This window comes from Diabrotica virgifera, chromosome 8 (assembly GCF_917563875.1).
Source record: "Diabrotica virgifera virgifera chromosome 8, PGI_DIABVI_V3a".
NCBI lineage: Eukaryota > Metazoa > Arthropoda > Insecta > Coleoptera > Chrysomelidae > Diabrotica > Diabrotica virgifera.
Genome location: NC_065450.1, coordinates 206,416,260 through 206,423,017, shown reverse-complemented (window position 1 = coordinate 206,423,017; position 6,758 = coordinate 206,416,260).

Below are 6,758 nucleotides of genomic sequence, written 5' to 3'. Positions count from 1 at the left end.
TATCTATAAAAGAAAATTTTAAACTATGTAGCAGTATAACCCAGAATATTATACTAAGCTTAGCAATAAAAGAGGAAATACACATAATACAGATAATATACGCCCCAGTTGATATGATATCAAAATGGACGATAGACCAGGGCGCATCTGTAAAAATATTATAAAAAAAAAAATAATATTACATTTGGATGTTGAGAGGTGACTCGTATTTTTTTGCAGAATTTGCTTGAAAAGAACTCATATAATAATATTTGAGTTATCCTCCCACTCAAAAAGATCCGGAACATTGTTTATATTATAATTAAAATGTCAAAAAATGAAGGAAAAATTCGATTTTTTTCTCCGTTTTTGGTTATAACTTTAAAAATATTCATTTACGAGACAAGTGGCACTAACAAGAAAGTTGCGTAATTAGATTTGCTACAATACAGGATTGGTTAAAAATTTTAAAAATTGTCACTCTTGTTGCAAAATAGCAATAATTGCGAAAAAACCATAAAAAAACCAGTATTTGCATTTTACGTTTTTCAACCATTTATGCTAAACTTAGGACCTTCATATTTCACCCAGAAAAACTTTATAATACAGTTAAACAACACTGCCAATTTCATTGTGATCCGTTTTATAGATTTTGCAAAATAAATTTTGCAATTTAGCTTTAGCAAAAAAATGAATTTTTTCAAAATGTTGCAGGACTAAAAATAAAGCAGACAGCAAGTTGATTTTTTTACACATAGAAGAATACTGTGCCTTTCATTTGCAATTGGCAAAATTAAAATCGGTTAACTACCACGGTGTCAGGAATATTTTTAAATAAACAATAATTTTTGGTGCTACGCGCAGGACAGCGAATACGTTTGTTCTGATTGGGCATTCCAATGACCTTTGATAATGATTGAAAAAATTTAATTTTTAGTACATTTCGGTATAAATAAATAAATTTGTTTATTGCAAAATAAAAACATTTACTCTAAAGATAAAGATCCTTCATCAAGAGATAGCTCTTAAACTGGTACTTCTGTAAACAAACCATCTGCCATATTATCAATACGGTGCTGAGAGTATGCTTCAGATTGGCAACTAAAAGCTATGCTGGAACCGCACTGTGCTCACAGACCAAACAGTGGCACATAATAGACCTGATCTCGTACTAGTTAATAAATTAACAAGACAACTAACACTAATTGATGTGGAGATACCTAGTAAAAAATTTCGAAGTACAGAGATCTGCAAATTGAGATACGAAGACAATGGAAAATGCAAAGTACCCAAACAATACCTATTATTATGTCTACTACTGGAGTCATTCAGAAGAACCTCCCAGAAAACAATAAAAAAGCTGGGTCTGAATGAACATCTCCATAAGACCATGCAGAAAGCTGTACTACTCTCGACAGCCAGATATGTACGAACATTTTTGGGAGATACTCTAGAATAACAAGTCATCTAGGGCTCGATAACACGGAAGTGTTACTTTGAAATAATATCTTTTTTAGCAAAAACTTTCTTTGTTCATATATTTTAAGTTAGAGAATAAAAGTTTATTATTTTTAAACCTATGTAATTGTTTAAACAATATTTCACAAACAATAATCAAATTAGTTTGATTTTTGTGGAATTAAAATATTAAAATACAACAAAATATAGCGTAAGAAAATAATATATTAGATAAAGATTGGTAGAAATTTTGGTGGAAATCAACTTGTGTGAATCGAACATTTTTCATTTTCCAAATGGAATATATAATTTTTTTTATAATGCTTAAATATTTACACTTAAGTATCTGTTGCTTTTAAAAACTATTTAAAAAGTCGCTACAAGTATCAGCATACTTCTGTCTCTGTTCTCAAAACAATAAAAACTAAAACACCAACTTAAGGTGATACAATAGCGATCAACAAGTAGCCAAAACGCGTTCCAAGATTGCGGCTGTAATTTTAAATATATTTTTGAGATATTTGGCACACATATTCGTAATATAATAAAGAATGGCGGTACAGAGCCCAATTTGAAAAATATATTAATATGTGGAAATTACTCCGTAATTAAATACAATATTAAAAACGAGCCTGTACCGCCATTAAGAAGAACAAAAAAATACACTTTCTTCAAATAAACTTTTTTATCCGATGACTAGATTTTGTGTCATTTTGGAACTACTAATGAAATAAAAATTTTTAGTAGTTCCAAAATGACACAAAATCTAGGCATCGTATAAAAAATTTATTTGAAGAAAGTGTATTTTTTTTGTTCTTCTTAATGGCGGTACAGGCTCGTTTTTTTAATATTGTATTTAATTACAGAGTAATTTCCACGTATTAACATATTCTTAAAATTGGGCTCTGTACCGCCATTCATTATTATATTACGAATACGTGTGCCAAATATCTCGAAAAAATATTCAAAATTACAGCCGCAATCTTGGAACGCGTTTTCGCTACCTGTTGATCGTTACTGTTTCGTCTTAACAATTATTATTAACAACACATTTGTTTGTCCACAGCCGCAATATTCGATATTTTTGACAGGCCAATGTAATTCCCAATAAGAGCAAACGTATCCGCTGTCCTGGGCGTAGCGCCAAAAATTAATGTTTATTTAAAAAAATTGCTGACACTTTGGTAGTTACCCTATTTTAATTTTGAAAATTGTAAATGAAAGATATATACAGTACCTATACTATACAGTATACAGTCTATATGTTAAAAAAAAATTAACCTGCTACGATTTCAAAATTCATTTTGAAAAATCTATTAAACCGATTTTATTGAAATTTATAGTATTGTTTTAGTTTATCATAAAGTTTTCCTGAAAGAAATATGAAGGTCCTATATGCAGCATATATGGTTAAAAAACGTAAAATGCAAATACTTGTTTTTCTATGGGTTTTCGCATTTATTGCTATTTTGCAACGACGGCGACAATGTTTAAAATTTTCAACCAATCGTATGTTGTAGGAAATTTAATTACACATCTTTTATGTTAGTACAACTTTTCTCGAAAGTAAACACTTTTAAAGTTGTAATCAAAAAACGCTGGACGGAAGGGCCGCCCGAGAACTTTATCGTACCGATCTATTATCGTTATCGTACTAGATACTGGCGTTCTATAAAAATAACAAAGTTACTCGTTATTTTGATATTTTAGAAACACCTTGTATACTTGAAAATATTTTATGGTTCTACGCATCATTAATTCCGGCATTTGAGAAAATGTTCGGGGACACACTATAGATTATTTCATAAATCAATAGAATATTAGTCATACTTTCATTTCAAATTAGTCCATTTTTCTGAGAAATTAATAGTTTACAATATTTGCATTTTACTGCATGGATTGTAATGAAATTCTGGGAGTAGCCCAAAGTCCAATCTCCTAATTCAAAGTCTATCCTATATACTATGGCGCTTTTATCGTGGGGGCGGTTCTCACCACTTCTCGGGGATAGAACATTTTTATTTTCGAATTGCATGGAGCAAAAGGAAGAATTTTAAGAAAATTTAAAAATGCGCTCTATAATTTGATCTTATTTTTTTCACCCGTCCAACTTTTTGAAAGTAGAAATAACACTATATTAAGAGGTATTGCAAAAGAAAAACAATGCATTTAAAATCTGGTGAATGAGGGGTTAAATGTATGTACTTCTCATTTTTCCTTAAAGTACATTAGTCGTATATTTTTTTGCACCATATCTCGCTTAGTTTAAATGTAACCGACATTTAACGGTGCTCGTTTTAAAGGCCTTTTCAAACACTACAAAAGCATGAGCACTTTGAGCATGCACCAAAAAACAAACTCTTTTTACCTACCATATCTCTTTTTGTATTATAAATAGAAAATTTACGAAGAAACGAATCTCTTTGTTATTTATAATTAAAAAAAATTTTTATATAGTGTTTTTAGTTTGATGCATAGTTTTTAAGGTATTCACAAAAAACCGTCCGAAAACGTGTCATTTTTAAATGAAAATGGCCAATTTTCAACTACGCATAACTCAAAAAGTATTGAGTTCTCAAAAAAAAGTATAGATCAGTTTTTGCTTAAAAATAGGTTCTCTAGCCACTTCCATGCTTATTTTGACCAATAAATTTTCCACCCCCTTGAAGGGGTGGGAATTGCCCCAAGATAAAAAGCGCCATAGTATATAGGGTAGATTTTGTTTCTTGAGCTATTCCCTACTTACTGTGAAAATATCAAGTACATCGATGTAATAGGATGGAATTCGGAGCCAAATACCCTCATTGACTGCCCTATAATAATGCTCTGCCATGATCGCGTGAGAGGGGACACACACAAGATTCTAGCAAAATTTCAATTTTCTGTAACTTTTTGAGTTTTTGAGTTACAGATAAAGATAATTTTACATTCTTTCAAAATGTGTAAAAATATACAGGGCGTATGTAAAAAATTAAGATTTTTTTTCATTTTCGGTTAAACCGGAAGCCATATTGTGGGTAAAATTTATTGTGCTAATAGATAATAAAGTACTATATACGTTGGCAAAATTTAAAATTTTAGTTTCTATTACAGAGGTAGTTACGGGCACTCGAATATTTTTTTATAAAAAATTCATAACTCCCCTCCTATGAGGAGTTAAGAAATCTGACCAATGTTATTCAATTAACAGATAGGATATCAAAAATATATTAAAAAATAAACAAATTTCTTGGAGTCATTTTTGAGAAAATTTAGTTCAAATTTATGTCAAATTTTGACCCCTTAAATATAGGCAACCCATAAATTTTTCTGAAATACGATAATATTCTTGTTATAGCCCCATCTTTAGGCTATATAAATGTTTCTTCAAACTAAATTTATCTTAAACAAGTTTTTAGATTGGTAAGGAAATGTATCGGGTGGGCGGTCGGCCATGCTGGCCGCCATTTTTGATTTGGAAATGTCAAATTCCGTATTTCTATTTACCTATCGATGATCTAACTTTAAGGTAAATTTCATTCGTTTCGGTCAAAATTAGCAAAAATGGACCCCAAATAACCCCCCTATTTCGGCCCCCCTTTGAGAGGTTTTCTTCAAAAGCTTAGTTTCTCGACAAAATTCTCTTAAAATTACTCATACCGAATTTCATCGAAATCGGTCTAGTAGTTTTTGCTGGGCGGTGGCGATATACGTAGGTACGTACATATGTACGTACGTACATACGTACGTACATACGTACATACTTCCGACATGTTTTTTTTATTTGCTTTTTAGACTCAGGGGGACTCAAAACGTCGAAAAAAAGTGAAATCTGAAAAAAAAATTTTTACACGATCCTATAACTTTATCTATTATACTCATACTGCGTATGTAGTACGATAAAGTAAAACGAAGAAAACATCGAATTTTTCCTTCATTTGTTGAAATTTTGATTATTTAAACAATGTTCCGGACCTTTTTGAGTGGGAGGGTAACTAAATATGAGTCACCTCTCAAACATCCAAATGTACTAATATTTTTACAGATGCGCCCTAGTCTAATACGCGAGCATGGAATTTTTCATGGTGGTGTGGAAGTTAAGATTTTTGGATCCTTCGTTTATCCTAAAAATGTTATCACACTTTATCCGTGATACAATATTTTTTGTCTACTGAAAATATCTTAATGGGTCCCTAGACGAGAAGCAAGTGATCCCGTATGTTTCTTATCATATTGGCTTCTATTAATTATCTGTTGAATTAAATTATATTAGGGATCGGATTGTGTCTGATTGGAGAATCTATTGCAACTAGCTGAATGACTACCTAATGTCTATTCATTGATATTAAACAAAATCCTTTTTAAAGAGTTTGTCCAAGACTTTTTTTATAAGTATTTTTGAAGTTATACTTCTTTACGGGCGTAATGACGGTGAAATTTTATATGGGAAAACCTAGCGACCGGGCGCATGCGCATTATAACTTTGTTCTGATTGGATGTTCAAATGACATGACAAAAATTATCCAATATGGCAGCTGTGGCACAGCTGTGGGACTGTGTTTGGTTATAATGTATGCTTGTTGCGTTTTAAAATTTGTAGGAAGAGAAACAACAAACAAAAAGTTAGTTAATGGTTATACTGCCTTTTTAAATAGTTTTCATATTATATTTTTGGACTTATTTACATAGAAGAGATGATTGTTGCATGCCAATGTGAAAGCTCATCAAACTGTGCCTAGTATGAGTGCCGCAGATCTCGCTTATTCAAAGCTAAAGAATCTTTCACTGGTAAGTGTTTTATAAATAGTTGATCAAATTTTGTTATGATATTTGAACATAGCCACTTTGCACGACGCAAGTGATTGCGAAATGTATTAGTCGTTATACGGGCTCCGATACCTACCTTGAACCTACCAAAATACATAAGTAGTATGTAATACTTTTTTTTTACATAATTTGATTACCATCAAAATTTATATCAATATTCACCTAATATATTGTCTTCTTACCCTATGTTTTGTTGTATTTTTTCAATTCTAAATCATTTCAATTCAAAATCAAAATAATTTGATTTACATAAGTTAAAAATGTCAAAAGGTTAATCTGTTTAGTTAGACGATCTTCGCACATAATGACAAGCTGCCTCTGTGGTGCAGTTTTAATGCGGGTGAATCCCAATACAACGCAAATACCAGCCGCGTGGTAAGTTGGTTCGAATCCCAATAGAAACTTTTATTTTTTTATTTTTTTTATACATTTTATGATTGTAAGTATATTTATTATATAATTTTATTTTCAGAAAATACGTATTTAGTTAAAAAATTTTCCGACAATTAATGTTC